At 43.5% G+C, this 16,918-nt stretch overlaps 1 protein-coding gene and 1 long non-coding RNA gene across 12 annotated transcripts in view; one reads left to right on the forward strand and one right to left on the reverse strand.

The window, feature by feature from the left end:
• Positions 1 to 254: 254 nt before the first annotated feature.
• On the reverse strand, positions 255 to 3,011 carry LOC121111658. Its single transcript, XR_005862800.1, has 2 exons — positions 2,779 to 3,011; positions 255 to 481 (listed from the first exon to the last, which is right to left on the reverse strand). It is a non-coding gene; the product is annotated as an uncharacterized LOC121111658 (long non-coding RNA).
• The window catches only part of HERC1 (HECT and RLD domain containing E3 ubiquitin protein ligase family member 1), a 95,646-nt gene continuing 80,768 nt past the window's right edge, over positions 2,041 to 16,918 (forward strand). For 10 of the 11 annotated variants that reach the window (XM_040706775.2, XM_040706778.2, XM_040706784.2 and 7 more), the window contains exon 1: positions 2,041 to 2,154. The gene's annotated coding sequence lies outside the window, so the exon portion shown is untranslated. The remainder of the gene's footprint in view (positions 2,155 to 16,918) is intronic. The other variant, XM_040706777.2, reaches the window with a different exon arrangement.

The following is a 16,918-nucleotide window of genomic DNA, read 5'->3' on the forward strand; positions in this document are numbered from 1 at the left end:
AGTTTTAATGATGGCATTGCTTTTCTTTAAAGATTATTTAAATAGTTGCTACTTAGTAAAACTAGCTTTATATGAGAATTCCAAAGGAGCAATTGCAGTGGTCCCTGGGACATTGCATTAAAATATAAGATAAAGGTTTCATCCTCTTGAGTGCTAAACTGGAAATCCTTCATTTTCGTTTGTCCTCTTACTCCTCCCCTCTTTATTTGGCAGCACGCTTTCTAAACAATAATGATCACAAACTACATGGCAAATGGTTTTTCAAGGCATTTTAGAGAAGTACGTACTTTGAATACTGTTAGAGTCATCCTACACACTTAAAAATACATTCTGAAATGATAGGAAGATGGTCAATGTAGAACACACTGCTGTTAATTTGCTCCCTTGGCTCTTCTTGAGTTCTGTGCGCTTCAGGTCCCAGCCTGGAGATTGGCTGCATCACGTCTCTACCGTAACTTTGTAGAATCCAAAATGGGTGAGCCTGTAGAAATAGAGAGACACATTTGCATATGGCCAAACTTCAAGACAAAAGTTCTAGGCTCTCAATACTGTGAGATGGTTGAAGGGCTCTGTCAGAACTTGACAAATGAACAAAAAAAAACCAACAAAACCTCATGTGGATGTATGCATGATTTGAAAATATTTATAAGCGTCTGCAAACTAAGAACCTTGAGTTCTGTACAGCACTTGGCTGATAATAAAGCCTGCAAGCCATAAAAACGTGCATTTAATGATAAGGTTTGTGTCCATGCTGTGGTTCGTGTAAGCGTGTGGGTGTGGGGCATGTTGGCATGTCGAAGAGTGCTTAGTGTCTGCTTTCCTTCCACTCCTGTTGTGTGGAACGGCAGATCTGCATAGAGGTAGTTAAAGGACATTGCCGAGTGTAATGCACTTTGATGTATCTGATGAACTTATTTCTCACAAAGCACCCATATTTTAAATGTTTAAAGAGTGCTTTAAAATATTTCGATAGTCTATCCTGCTTCTGGTGATGTTTGCTTGCAAAAGTGGTCTTATCAACAAGAAAATGCTGATTCATGGCAGGCACTGACTGGTTTTAGACAGATTAGCAGTACACTCACAGCTATGGAACTTAAACTGCAGACTTCCTGAACAAAAATAGATTTTCTCCACCATTTCTCAGTGGAGCGATACTGCACAGATAAGTTGCTAACAGAGGTGGTCTGAGTTATTTTAGCTTGGGTGGTTCAGACTGTATTTTCAAAGCAAGACATCTGCATTTTCTGCTGCAGATAATTACGAATCCTTAAGAAGCTTTTAAGGGGTGTGAAGAAATGATTGCTCTCACTTATTTGGAGTTTGGCACCTCATGGCTCCAGTTCCACTTGGCCTCACGCGATTGTTCCCCTCATCCACCCCACCTGTGAGCTTGCAGGCTTTCATCCCAAGCCTGCCTTAGGCTTCTCTACTCAAACTGATGAACTGCTCCTTGTACAGAAGTTTCTCCATTGCTTCTCTTATCAGCTCTTCTGCTTATTTAACATAAGTCATTCGGTATACTCTACGATATCATGTTGTTCTGTGAACCATAACCCATCCACGTGGGCAGAACTTGGCAGTGTTGTGTTTCTTGCCGCAGTGGCCCTGCTGCTCTCACTGGGTGCATTGTTGCTGTGATTCTGCTTTGTGAGTGTACTATTCTGTTTTAGACCCAGAATTTCAATCCAGAGTAACACTTGCTATTCTGCAACAGCTTTGGAGCAGCTGCTGCTGCCCCGTTCTCTCTCGCCTTTCCGTCTCGCTGAGCTCCCCAGGTTCAGCACTGGGGCCGCCCCTCTGCTCAGGCCGCCTCAGGGCACGGACGCCTCAGCCTTTCCCGCCCAGCGCACGCCGCCACAGCCCGCCCGGCTCGAGGCCTTAGGCGCCTGCGGGCGCTCGCGCTGCGGGCAGGTGCCGAGCGGGCGGCAGGGAGCGGCTCTGCGCGCGGGGGCGGGGAGCGGCCGGCGTCTCGCGAGAGCCGCGCGCGGGCCCCGCGAGATCTCGGCGCCGCCTTCCCCCTCCCTGCCCGCGTCATGTTTTCTCTTTGACAAGCCGCTGCCGCAGAAAGGACGCGGCTCCCCGCGGGGGCTCGTCGCATGCCCCCGCCCCGCGGAGGACTCGGACCGAGGTCTGCCGCCTCCTCGCCGCTGCCCGGTGAGCGTTCGGCCGCGGGGCGCCGGGGGCTGGGGGCGGGCGGCCGGCCCTGAGGGAGCGCGGCGCGGGGGGAGGGGGCTCTCCTCAGCGCCGCTCCGCACCCGAACGCGCCGCCTCGCGGGGTGCGGCCGGGGGCAGCCGCCGCCTCACCGGGCCCCGGCGCCGCCGCGGGGAGCTTGGGGGGCTCGAAGGGGTTGGGGGGCTCGAGGAGGCCGCGGCTCTGAGGGTTGGGCGGGGAGCTGAGCGGCGGGGATGGGCGGAGGGGCGGCAGGTGGGGCCGGGCGGGCGGCACCGCACCGCTGCGAGCGCGATGGAGAGCCTCTGTCCTTCGGGGAAAGGGAGAGGAGGGCTCTTCTTGCTCCTTCGGACCGCTCCGAACGCGCAAAACCCGCGTTCTGCTTCGACTGAGGGCCATCGGGCCCCGCGAGCGCGGTTGCAGCGCGGGGCGCGTTCCTCCCCTCAGCGTTACGGGTATCCCCGGCTGCGGGGCCGAGGCGGCTCTGCCGGGCCGTACCACAGCGCTGCCCGAAATTCCTGGGCGGCCTTCACCGACCCGCGCGTGGCCGTAGGTGTGCGTGCATCTCCTGACCGCACCGCCAATCCCGTCGCCTCCCCGTGCCTTACGTGCTGGATCCTATTGGCAGCGCTGAAAAATCACTCGTGTGTGAGGGCTGACATATTCGGTAGCCTAACGTGGCACACTTGACAGTTTTGTTTTTAAAACTGAATGCTCTGATTTGCTTTTAGTCGTTCAAGTATTTTCTGTGCAGGTAGCTCTCCGTGTTTGTCAGGGCAGAACCCCTTTGTTAGTCTCTGTGGTTCACAGTCTGCAGTGGGTATGTGCATATGTTGCCTTGGTGAACGCGTCTTTATGTTCTGTTTCAGAACTGTGTGTCACATCTCTCTGCTGCTTGTTGCTTCACAGGCTTCTTCCTTTGCAGCAGCTGGGACTGTTTGATATATATATATAGGCACACACATTATGTGGTGATGTTGATCAAATTGGTAGTCAAGCTGAGTGTTCTATACTGTTACTTTATAATAAAACCCAAGGCTCTAAGTTTATACGTCCTGAGTTAACGCTGCTCTTTGGAGGTACCATAGAAACCACATCTTCTTCACTGCTTAGGAATGTGGGACTGCAGAGGATGTGGATCTCAGGACTGAGTCTCATGTAATTATGGGAAAAATATAATAGACATTTAATCTGGAAAGGTAGGCTGTGAACCTGGTCAGCCTGTTACTGCTTCCCTGTATCTGAAGAGGAATCTATTAGTTCTGTATGGAAGATGAAAAGCTGTACCATGTTAAAACGCCATGGGACGGATGAAGGACGTGGCCAGTCTCATGTACTGTTACACACTGTAGTTGTCTTTCCTTTAGAATGAAACATCAGGGCTCCTTCTCTCCATTATAAACAAACCTGTGCATGGTTGAGACTTCCCTCTGCTCATACATTCTTATTTAAACGTATCATGTATTTCTTGTCTATTGCCTTAATATTAAGGGTTACCATGTTTCTTTGTGCAGTTACTGAGAGGTCTGTCTAGTTATTTATTAAGAATAATAGGGATATAAAGTCTTTTGGCTTGCTTTTGGTGGATGATTTGTTTCTTTTAATTTCATTTAGTCCTTGAATTGAACAATAGCTCACTAGTGAAAGCTTTTCCTTCTCTTCTTTCAAAACTGGAAGAAATGGATATTAGTTAATTAGGAAAGGCTTTAAGTGGCCTAAAAAGTCAATTGGATGTTATTTCAGATAGGCAATTGGTTTTAAAAAAAACCAACAGTGCAGGCATGGCTTGCATGGTTTAAAGTACCAGTGGTAGCTGGAGTGGTGTTGCAGGTGGGATAAACTCTATGTGAAATTAGTCATGAGACACGGGGTGCTAAAATGAAAGGAATGTACATTTGAATACTTTTTTTAGGGTTCACTTTCAGTATTCTTTTTTTCTTGCAGTTTCTCATGTAATTTTTATAATGATTGTGGGGTAGAAGAATGCTGTTATTTCTCTTTACTTCAAAGGGATGGAGGTGTAAGGATTATATGGATTTCCAAAAGAACTTGGTAGAATAGACATTTGAGGCTGTTACGAAGCCGTTATCTGCTCAATAAAACAAACTTCATTTAGATACTGTAGTGATGCTCAGTCTTCTTCTGCTTATTTGACTTGAATTTTTTTTGATCTTTCACAAGTATATTTTGGTTATGTATAGGCTGCGTTTGTATCTTGCCAGTTTAACTTCCTGTTGCCAGAGTAAACTTACAAACACAAGCAGCACAGCGCTCCCCATTTGCTTTCTTGTGATTATTTCTCAGAAGTGCTTAAACCCTGAAATCGCTGGCAGGTATTGTTCCCTTCTGTCTTCACAGTGGTGACATTCATAATAAAACATTCAAATGCAGTTGGTGTTTTCTCCTTCAAAACATCTGAACCTCATAAAATGAAATTCTCCTTTCCAAGGGCTGCTGAAGAAGCTGCAGACACTTATTTTGCAGCACGGTAGCTTCACAGTAACCCATGTAATTTCCAAGGATTAAAAAAAAAAGAGCCTGGAACCCTGTGGAATTTGCCAGTCAACAGCAAGTGTAATTGTGGCCTGGGAACTGGCCAGGTATATGGCCTTGACCGCCTGTTGTGATTGACCTGATGACATCAAGCTGATTGGGACTGTATTCGGGTGACTAAAGCAATTGTGTTCTCTGCTGGAAGCTGGAATTAATTTGCTGTGTAGAGAACAGCCGACAGTGACAGTCTTCGTTACTGGTGATGTCTTTGAAAAATATTTTGATTTTCGTTTGCTTTCAGCAGGATTTAACATGGAGATGTTATCCTCAAACATTTCCCTATAAATGCATGAATTTATATAACACAACTTTATTTCTGAGTGCTAGTTGTACTCTGAGTCAAGAAATGGCAATACTAATGCAAAGTGAATAACCTGCTCGTTTGCATTTAAGTTTCAGTCTAGCTTTTGAGTACATTTTCTTGCTCTTTGTTTAATATTGAAGTAAAAATGGGCTCCATTGTACTTAGGTTGCTCTGAAAGTTGTGCCTCCTATTTATTTCCATGGGAACTACAACAGATCCAAAGAGCTCAATAACACTGCTAGATGATTTCAATTTAAAATATTGCAGACAGTGTAAAACTGAAATAGATGCGTTTATGCTGTGTTGGTTTTTAAATGTAAGTGATTAGATTGAGACTATTGATCAAAGGGCTGGAGCACCTCTCCTGTGAAGAAGGCCGGCTCGCTCAGCCTCAGTTCAGCTTGGGGAAGAGAAAGCTCTGGGGAGACCTCGTTGTGGCCTTCCAGTCCTTGAAGGAAGCGTATAAGCGGAAGGGAGACAGACTTTTTACGTGGTCTGGTAGTGGTAGGACAAGGGGGAGTGGCTTTAAACTAGAAGAGGGGGAATTCAGGTTAGATGTTAGGAAACAATTCGTTACTCAGAGGGTGGTGAGGCAGTGGCACAGGCTGCCCAGAGAAGCTGTGGGTGCTCCATCCCTGGAGGCATTCAAGTCCAGGTTATATGGGGCCCTGGGCAGCCTGATCTGGTGGGTATCAGCCCTGTCTGTGACGAGGGGTTGCAGCTCAGTGATCTTTAAGGTCCCTTCCAACCCAAGCCATTTTATGGTTGTACTTTGGCTGGGTGCTAGAACAGGATCCCCAGGGCAGTGGTCATGGCCTCAAGTTGCTGGAGTCTAAGGAGCTTTTGGACAACACTCTCAGACATAAGGTTTGAATTTTGGATGGGCGTGTGTGGAACCAAGAGTTGGACTTCATTGTCTTTATGGTTCCCTTCCAACTCAGGATAGTGATTAGCTGTGCATTTTTGTCCGCGATGAACAAGAGCCTGCATGCCACACTTAAAAGTCTGCATCAGCAGGGATGACCCACTGTCACCAACCACTGCTGAAACACATCACCCGCTGTGTCACTTGCTCACATCCACTGTTTGGTCTCTGTAAGTATTCAGTACGTGTGGATGATTGTCAATGGGTGCCATTTTTTCCACATGGAGGAGTTTAATTCCACCCCTTTGTTTCACCCGAGCTTCCATGTCAGACAGCATTTTGTCAGAGTGCCATTCTGCTGCCATCCCTCACATGGCAACAAAATGGAGTAGAATACTGGGCAGAAGGGTTGACCTCTACTGCCACACCAGCAACGTAACGAAGTAGGAGGCATTACTTTTTGAGAAGTCCTGATATTAAAAAATAGAATAACAAGATACGGTTCACTGTTTTCCACAGATAAAGACTAATCACAAACTTGGTAAGAGGATGACCAAATAATTCAGGTCATAAGTCACTTCTGGAGATCATACAGTCCACCCCTCTGCTTTAAATCAGGGACAAGTTATAAGGAGTTTGTAGAGCGTTTTCTCTGTTGCCTGCTTCCAGGGATGGGACATCCACAGCATCTGTGGGTAACCTCTTAGAGTGCCTCACTACCTTCTGAGAAAGGAATTTCTTCCTTGTGTCTAATCTAAACCTACCTCTTTCACTTTACCCCTTGTTTTGTTGCAAACAGGCATTGGTGTTTTGCTCACACCAAAATTATTGTAATCCGGTGTATGAAATAATACTCTTGAAATGGTTGTCTTGGCCACTATATTTAGTCTGATTTCACTGTTAATGGCAGGTAGGAGGTGGATGGGGATCTATGCATAACAGTCATGGGAACAAAAAGGAGAAAATGGTAAGCTAGAAAATGCTGACCCTGCAAAGAAATTACTCCATAGCAATGGAGAAGTGAAACTAAACACACAATAAATACCCAGAAGCAGGGAAAAAAAGAGATGCTTGATAATAGGATATGGACAGTAGAACAGGGCAAAAAGTAGAGTATCTTACAAATCTGGAGCAGCAATACAGCAAGGACCTAAAGACCTAAATGAGAAAGAATGAGTATGAGTAGTCATTACAGCAATTTGGTGTTCATTCACTTAAAAAAAATCCGGCAGCATTACAATGAAATACACACTCACATGAACTGATGTGGTGGATGTCTCTCTGCTGATCACAGCATCCACTGTCGTTCCTCCTTTCCTCCGCTAACTTTATGCTCAGAAGTTGGAAACCAAATTACTGATGCTGTAATTCAGGTTACTTCTGCAACAAACAATCACCTGTCCTGTCCAGACAGTAAAGCAGAGGTAGCATTGTGATGTATAACAGCGAAGCTGTGCTGAGGTTCTGGTGGTATTTTTCCATATTCAGTCTTTCCTCCTACAAGATTTTCAGCTGTTCTAACCCTATTCCTTCAGCACCAGGTCTGCTATTGAAACATTATTGAAATATATTCCTGATTATTGAAATATATGATTATTGAAATATAATCCTGTGCTTTTAGCTGGTCAGTCCAAATAACTTTAGTGAGACGCGTGGAAGGAGAGCAAACTTAAAAAATAAGTGTATGAGGAATTAAAGCTGTTTGATTTCTTCTTCCCCCTCTTTATAAAGAAAATCTAATCGACACAGTCCTTGAATGCAAGTCATAGTAAATCCCTGCATGCTGTAAACAAACCAAGGCAGAAGGGAGAGAAAAGTCTGTTACTATTCAGCAGAACAGCTTATACAAATCAATTTATTTCTTCAGAGACATAGCAGTATATTAAAACAAAAGCTGAGAAAGTATGAGAATCCATAGAATCACCAAAAGTGGTTAGAAAAAAAGGAGCTGAAAAGCAGACATCTCCCTTCATGTCTAGAATACGTTGCAGTGGTTTGAGGAAGAAAGGACTGGGAAAGTGCTGAAAACCTTGGTGAGGTGTTACTGCTGCCACTCCAATCATCAGCCATGATCCAATCATGGCTCTTCCAAGCAAAAGGAAGTTCTAATTTGAGTCAGCCTGCCCGACCACTCCCAAGAAACTGGAGGTGAATTATTTTTCCAGCTTCTGCCTACATCTCCTTCATAAAGAAGAGTTTTCTGGTAAAGTGTTCTTTTCACAACCTCTTAACCTAAAGCAACAAGCAAATAATAATTATTTCTTTTGCAGACCCTGAAAAGAGGGACTCTTGTTACACTGACAGTTGTATCACAGCATAACTGGTTCTTCATGAGCAGAAATTTCCTAGGTAGTTCATTTTGCTGAAGTCTGAGTCCAAGTCTGTCTCCCTTGCATGCTCCCCCCAAAATGCCAACAACCCCAAAACAACAACAACAACAATAATAATAATAACCTTTCAAAGTTACAAATGAAGATTTGTTTCACCATAGGAGCTATGGCTGGGCTGGATGGGGCTTTAGGCAACTGGTTTGAGCAGAGGTGTCCCTGCCTGCAGCAAACATTGGAACTAGATAATCTTTAAAGGGCCCTTCCAGCCCAAACCATTTAGTGATTCTGAAATACTGAACCAATAACTAGGCATCTTTACATTGGTTTTAGTTTTAAGTGTTGCATTTTGCCCTGGCCATGAGCAATGTGGAGGATCTTCTACGTTTTGTGGTGTTTGTAGGTTTTACGTTGTTGTCCTATGAGAAGACTTGGGTGAACTCTGTCCTTATGGTATTTGTGAGGGATCTGCAGGTTGTTCATGAAGTGTCTCTGCCTGCAGTCTATTTAATGGTATTTAAGAAAGTCCTGGTCTTCATCCTGGAACTGCGTGATGCCCTTGATTGATGCTTCTGACTGTTTCAGTGGTTTGAGAGAGCCCGGGTGTGGTGGTCCACCACGTTAAACAGAGCTCTGAACCACTCCTATGGGGTAACTTAGCATCTCTGGTAATAGTGATAGTAGTAGTTATGTCCTGATAAGCAGAAGTCTTCAGAAGTTTTCATAGCTGTCTACAAACACCACCAGAGTGAAACTGGCCTGTGTTAATTTCATTGCTGCCCTCTGAGTTGGTGGAGTGGAAAATATCTAATAGCTGTATTGGTTTAGAATTTCAAAATTTAGAAATTAAGAATTTCAAAAAGCACGTTGCGTTATTGACGTTTTTTGTCTGGGTTGTTTCAGAACTGGAAAAGCCAGGAGCTTCAAGGGAAGGTCAGCCCTCGTTAGAATTTGTAGTTGTTGTGTTGATTTAGTTAAATTCGTGCTGCTTTTTGAATGCAAGTGCACACATGCCTGGGAATGGTTCCTGCTTGAAGCTGTACATTTAGTTAATTTCTGAAGGCAGGATTTTAATTCGTTTTGTATATATGTTTTTAAGTAAACCTTTTAAGAAAGAGTATATAAATGTTGTTTGGAGCACTGCTATCTGCTGCTAAGTGAGATGGGATTAAAACAATAACATACAAATAATAATGTACCTAAGTCACTCTGAAAGCAATGCCTCTTTCATATTTCCATGGGCCTTACAACAGACACAAAGAGCACACCGTATAAACAATCATATAGGAATAGAGGAAGGAGGAGGAGGGAAGTTGGTGGCAGTGGTTAGAGGTATGCATTGCTTCTCCTGACACTGCAGGGGAGAAATGACCACATTGTTTGATGTCTCATAGTCTTGATGGAATATTGTACTAATAATAATTTAGTAGACTTAGATAACGACTTAGGTTTTGTGGTAAGAATGTTATGTTTATTTGAGTTAATGGAATGGTTTATAGGGATTCTAAGTGCTTATGCTACAAACTGATCTGTTCCGAGTTTGAGGAGATTCCACTCCTGTAGTGTAGTTGTGTTGTCATCAGTGAGGCAGGAAATAGAAGCATATTGTATATATTTTTTTCAGTCATATTTAGAAGAATTCATATGTTTCAGTCCTGTAATCAGGTGTGTGTACAGAAATTCTGCCTTCTCAAGTGCTGAACTAAAATAACATTGGAGAAAAAGTGTTTTTTAACAACACCTAAATCTCTTACCTTGAACGGTCAGTCTCAGAGAATGAGCTGAGTTACTCTCGTGAGGAGCTGGTAGAATTACCTGATTATTCTGACTGTGAAATCCTTCTTGAGCTTTGTGTAGAGCACACAAAAGCTTGATTTTTCCAGGCCATCCACAGGAATTATTTCTCACTGTTGCAAATACAGGTTGCACTTCTCTTACCAGTGCGAAAAATGGTGGTACACCCTGGCTGCTGTCTGTTTAAGTACTGAATTTTCTGATCCTTTTTGGAAACGGACAGGTACACTCTTGGCTGGGTAAGGAACTGGCTGGAGAGCTGGGCCCAGAGAGTGGTGCTGAATGGAGTTAAATCCAGCCGGTGACCGGTCAGGAGTGGTGTTCCCCAGGGGTCGGTGCTGGGGCCTGTCCTCTTCAGTATCTTTATTGATGACCTGGATGAGGGCATTGAGTGCACCCTCAGTAAGTTTGCAGATGACACCAAGTTGGCTGGAAGTGTCGATCTGCCTGAGGGTAGCGAGGCCCTACAGGGGGATCTGGACAGGCTGGATAGCTGGGCTGAAGCCACTGGGATGAGGTTCAACAAGACCAAATGCCGGGTCCTGCACTTTGGCCACAGCAACCCCAGGCAACGCTACAGGCTTGGGGCAGAGTGGCTGGAAGACTATGTAGAAGAAACGAGTCTGGGGGTATTAATTGATGCTCTACTGAACATGAGCCAGCAGTGTGCCCAGGTGGCCAAGAAGGCCAGTGGCATCTTGGTGTGCATCAGAAACAATGTTGTCAGCAGGAACAGAGAAGTAATTGTCCCCCTGTACTCAGCACTGGTGAGGCCGCACTTCGAGTACTGTGTCCAGTTTTGGGCACCTCAATGCAAGAAAGACATGCAGGCCCTGGAGCGTGTCCAGAGAAGGGCAATAAAGCTGGTGAGGGGTCTGGAGCACAGACTTTAGGAGGAGTGGCTGAAGGAGCTGGGACTGTTCAGTTTGGAGAAGAGGAGGCTCAGGGGAGACCTTATTGCTCTGTATAACTACTGAAGGGAGGTTGTAGTGAGCTGGGGATCGGCCTCTTCTTTCGTGTAACTAGTGATAGGATGAGAGGGAATGGCTTCAAGCTGCGCCAGCGGAGGTTCAGGCTGGATGTTAGGAAATACTACTCTGAAAGGGTGGTCAGGCGCTGGAATGGGCTGCCCAGAGAGGTGGTGGAGTCACTGACCCTGGAGGTGTTCAAGGAAGGTTTGGACATTGTGTTGAGGGACATGGTTTAGTGAGAACCATTGGTGATGGGTGAATGGTTGGACTGGGTGATCCTGTGGGTCTTTTCCAACCTTTGCGATTCATTGATTCTGTGAAACCACACAGGTGACGCAGTGCTCAAAGGACCTGTATCACAGTTTCCCCTGGGAGTGCTCACTTTGGAAATAGTAAATGATATTGTTGTGAACTGGAGAAAGGTTGTACCAGTGAACACATGCTGGAGAGCGCCGTCCTTCAGATAGATACAGATCTGCTTATCTGTTAAAGCTCTGCTTTTCCTTGTGCTCAGTTTAGAAATATCTGTCCCTGGGGGCAGGGTACTGTGTTGTTACAGCGAGGCAGTAAATAGAATTCAGGCATGTGGGTGTCACAGTCACTTCTTTGCACGTCCTTTAGTTTTGATGTTGCTGCCTTTGATTCAACTGCACAGACTTCCAGCTTCTTGACTTACAAGCTTTTGTAATTAGGCTCCTGTAGAATTAAGTTAAATGTTGTCAGCATCTTACAGAGGTTGCTGAAATTGCTAATTGCAGAAAGGAGAGTGAGCACTTCTGAAACTGTGAAAACTTGTGATCTTTAGGAGGTTTTAAACCTTCCAGGTACATGTGATCTTTCAAGAGTTTTTGCAGGAAAATCAAGGCTCTCAGCTGCTTCTGTAGTTGTTGTAAGAGCTCAAGCACTTCGTTTCTGCCAGAGAAACTGGTTTTGTATGTGCTTTATTCCTACTGTAGTCAGCCTGAGTTAACAGCAGATAGTTGATAATATTTGACTGCATGGAATTCAGGCCATATTAATATCTCCTGTGTGCCTGCTGCTGTCAGTGGGTTAAGAAAATGTCTTTTCTTTGTACTGAATGAAGGTGCTGCATCTTATTTTATACAGGCTAATGCCCAGACCGTGGTTGGTGAAGTGGCACTTAGACTTTCCAGAATGTAGAAGCTTGTGGTTTATAGTTAAATATTTTTTTCATTACCTTTCTAATACATCTTTTCACTTTTCCACTCTATTTGCTATGGGGTATTATGACTTACTATATACATAAGTATATGACTTATTATGACTCCTTCATAAACACTAAAATAATTTCCTAGTTGAGCTTATCTTGTAGCTGTTGGAGGGTAGGCTGTTGGAACTGGTTTTGGTTGCTTGATGCATAATACATTATTTATGCAGGAAATGAATAATAATACATTTTACTCAGTTGACATTGCAGAAAGAAACCTAATTAGCTGAAATAGAATTTGGATAGAATGCTGAATTTCTTTCTTCTGTTCAAAGGATGCTCAAGTCCTTTTCTAAGTGATAATATGCATCTTTTTTTCTCTCCTGCAGCATTGCACTAGGTTACTGTTGAATTGTTGCTTCCTAGAAGACAGGAGCCATTCATTTCTCTGGCTAGCATACCATGCTTCTTCTGAGCAGAAGAACATGGTGTTTTGCATATCTTCAAGCAAGAAGCTTTTCTGTTTTGCATGCATTCATAATTGTAGGAGTTCGAGATGGTGACCAGATGGTTAAACGTACCTTCAGTTGTATGTCTTACTGGGAGATACTTGTGGAAATGAGTTTGACCTTGTACAAGCCTTAATGTTTCTGGTATTTTTGATTGGCCAAGAAAAATTTGCAAAAGTCTTAATTTTGCAGAAAAATCTGCAAAAAATCTTAAAATCTGATTGGAATTTTGAAGGAAACAGCAAAAATTCAGGCTTTGATTGTGTTTGAATGCAGGCTTGCAAAAGTGCAGTCAGGTGTGCTTACTGGGACATCTTACTATTAGTTAAAAGAGAGGTCATGGAGGGATAGCCTTGGAGCTGTAGAAACCATTGAAACTTGTGACTGTGTTGGCAGAAAGTGATATCAAAAGGCAATGTCCAAACGTATTCCCGTGGTCTACCGTGTGCATTTGACTACGCTTCATGTAAGGTTAGTATTGCTTTTTATCCCTGTCTTACAGTGCCTGTTTGGTACCTGTACGCAGGGAGAGGAAAGCACTGAACTGTGCAGTGATAATTGAGTGTTAAGTAGAAGATGTAGTTCCGTTTCTGATTTAGTTGTGTATAGTTTCAGTTTTTCCTTTTAGTGACCTGGGCAGCAGTTTGTACCTTCTTTCAGATATCTGCAGGCTTCTATTGTGATGAAAATTCCTGGTAGAATACCATTAGCTGCTTGCATTTGGCAGTGAGGTTGAAGCACGGTGCTGGAGATCATAGTTGAAGAAGAAAAGCAAAACCCCTACAGTTAATGCTCCATGCATTCAGGTGGTTTCTATCCATTGGAAAGCTGAATGTGCTTGCCACACAGTGGAAAAGCTGACGGACTCTTTGCTTCTTGCGCCAGTCAGATCTTGTCTGCCACCTATTTATGCTCTTTTGTAAACCTTTATTTGAAAATTAAAGCAAAAACCACCACGCTTCTTGCTTCAACGCTCATCTCTTCTTGCAAGAAATTGGTTATCTCTGTGGAGTTGCCTTGAGTGGTTCCTTACCTTCCTTTTCCTCCCTGAAAAAGGAGCTACAGTGTAATAATCTCTTTGCGTTGCTTCTCTCCCATCTCCCCTCTCCTTAGTTTAACACATTAATCTTTCTCTTGGAAGCACAACACTTTCTTAGCAATCTTTTTAAAATCCGAGTGTTAGAAGGGAGTTTCCTGTTTACTTGTATTAGCTAGGATGAGTTTGCTCAGCTGTTTGGAGCGGCTCTTTGATGCCAAACTCAAGTATCCCCTATAATTTCCAAGTTGAAATAGAAAACGGAGACTACTGAAATTCCTTTGGAGAAGTTGTGTATGTGCTCTGTCCATGGGCCCAGGGAGTCTTTCACATTAGCCCTTCAGCCCCATACTGAATTAGTGTTATCCCCCCACTCCATTCCTGTATTGAAATGAAGGGATACTTACAATTTTTTTTTTTTCAAATTCCAAAGTCCTTTGGCTGTGTTGAAGTTGAGATCATCTATTATTAAAGAATTTTAGATTTTTTTTTGCCTTTAGTAAGTAGTTCTTTGTATTTGCGGTTGATCAAAGCTGTCCCGCTTACCTCAGAGTGAGACAACATAAAACCTTAGTTTCTAGAAGCTGGAATAACAACCTGAAAAAGAGATTTTTAGATATGTGACAGTCCTTACAGCCAGCCACATGCTTTTATGAGAGCTCTTAATTATTTGTGTTTTTTTCCTCATCCTAGTCATTAAGGAGGTAGTGGTACATTTGCTACAAAGTTTACTCTTTAGTCTCATTTCAACTTTTTTGTTGTATGATAAGCACTCAAAATCAGATTTGACATCGTGTTCCCTGGAGTATACTTCATTTAGATGTTGACTGTGGCATTTTGAAACAATTACTCCACTTTGGAAAGAAATAAGCATTATACACAGAGGTTCCTTATGCTTCAGATGGATATACATGGAACGTGTAGGGAGTGCTCTATATGGAAAAAAATACCAGCAAAACCAAGCATGTTCTTATGTTTGCAGCAAAATAGCTGTTGTGTTTGGTCTGCCAGTGAATGTTCCATCTGGGCATTGCTCATACATCAGTGAGGTCGGTGGCATGGGACTGTGTATCTAAAATGAGCTGGGATTAATTGCAAAGTCAAATTCCACTCTCTGAGTGTTTAAATTGCTGCAGTGACAAGGAGAAGAACCAAGCAGTATTTATAGCTTATCACTTCGTGGTGCATTTCCGTTTAGTTTATGCACATGTGCACATCTGGTGTCTTTTTTTCATTTCTTATTGAAGATGGAAGGATGGTCCTTATTTCCTTAGGAAATGTGGTCTGTGTTCATAGTGATAGGAAACATGTTCTTTATAGAAAGCACATTTGTTGAATCTTTTGTTATACTTAATGATTGCCTGCAGCGAGCCTTTCACATTTTAACCTCTGTGAACTGTTAGTTAACTTAGAGATGTTTAGATCGCAGAAATGAGCTCGTTAGAGATGGCCAATTGCAGGCTGAATTAATTCCTGCTTAAGGAAAAGAGGCCCTTCAGTGACACTGAGCATTTCACATTCAGCTCCCGAGGTGGCTGACGTCATTTTCTTTTCTCCTCAGAGACGTGATGCCTTTCCTTTATATTTTAGCTCAGAAGGGAGGATCTTAAATGTATTAATTATCATTAGCATTTATTCTGTCTTGCTGCCAATCACGTGCAGGCTCATGCTTTGTGCTTGTTTTTTCCTAGCTGTAGCACTGTCAAAAAGAAAAACTCAATTATCGTGTTAGTAAATAGATTAACAGAAGTATGTGGGAAAAGGAGAAATTAATTATAAACTTTTATTCACTGTGAGTTCTTGGTCATGTGGAAATGTGTGCCAGCCGTTTAATTATAATTTCATAACATTCAAAATTCCTATCAACCTGATTTAATTGAGTTTGAAATGCTGCCTTTTATCTTCCTTTTATGCTTGCTAATTATTGCAAGTGGTCAAAGCTTCGTCCTGAGTGTAAAACTTGAGTGGTAATAGCATGCGGTAATTCCTATATTTGGTTTTAGTTAATACTTTGTTTATATAGAATCAAAGAATTGTATATATAGAATCAAAGGCACCTTAGAGATCATCTCCCAGTCCTTCTGCCATCAGGCTGCCCAAAGCCCATCCACCTTGAGCACCTCCAGGCCTGGGGCATTCACAGCTTCCCTGGGTACCAGCCTCTGAGTTTTGCTTTCTGATGACTAATCTCAATCTACCCTCTTTTGGTTTCAAGCTGTTATCCCTTGTCCTATCACTACACTTCCCAGCTCTCCTGTAGGCCTCTGCAGGTACTGGCAGGCCACTAGAAGGTCCCTCAGAGCCTTCTCTTCTCCAGGCTGAACAGGCCCAGCTCTCTCAGCCTCTCTTCTCAGGAGAGATCCTGCAGCCCTCTCACATCCTCATGGCCCCTTTGTACTCTGTGCAACAAGTCCATCCCCTCCTTGTGCTGGGGGCCCAGAGATGGGCTCAGTACTCCGGGGGGGGTGTCTTGGGAGGTGTGATGGGGAAAGCTGTTCACATGGAAAATGTGAGCATTTGCTACATGTAATATGTTGGTCAGTGATTTGAGAGGAGGATAACTTTTTTTTCAGCTTGCTGAGAGGGGTATTTTCTCTATTTGAAGTCTCAATATGTGTATGTAAAAAAAATAAAAGTAAATGTAACATACTGAAATGCAGATGGGAAGTTTTTGAGGGTTGTTTGTTGCGATTTTAGGTGTATCTTTTGGTTGCACCCGAAAGAAACACCCAGGAAGTCTTGGCAACTGTGAAGTAAGTATTTTATGTGTTCCAGTGTTTGAATACCTGAATGAAGCTCTTTGATGTAGAACTAAACTGTTCTTGTTTGTACTGCTGCTGATGAAAAAGAAGTACTTCCTTTATCCACTTCTTGTCTCATATCTCTGCCTTCTCCTTTTGTGGCCAAGCAGCAGCTTGTTTAAAAAGGTGTTATCATCTTGTTTAGGAAGTTGGTAGTACTACATGCTGCCCTGCGCTGCGGAATTGGTATCTTCCATGCTACTAGCTGACCATGTAGTCATCATCAGTAGTAGAGCATTTGTGAGTCTGTTCACGTGGTCTTTCAAAGTCAAAAGTTTTCATTTTGCCTTCACTTGCTAAGAAATGAGATGCCCTTGCCTACGCCTCGAAGCAAATGTAAACTTTAGATGTGTAGTCCCCAGGCATGAGCTGGAGAAAACAAACCCTACTGATAAGCTGTGCTAGCCCTTATTACTAGCT

Source organism: Gallus gallus, chromosome 10 (assembly GCF_016699485.2).
Source record: "Gallus gallus isolate bGalGal1 chromosome 10, bGalGal1.mat.broiler.GRCg7b, whole genome shotgun sequence".
Lineage (NCBI taxonomy): Eukaryota > Metazoa > Chordata > Aves > Galliformes > Phasianidae > Gallus > Gallus gallus.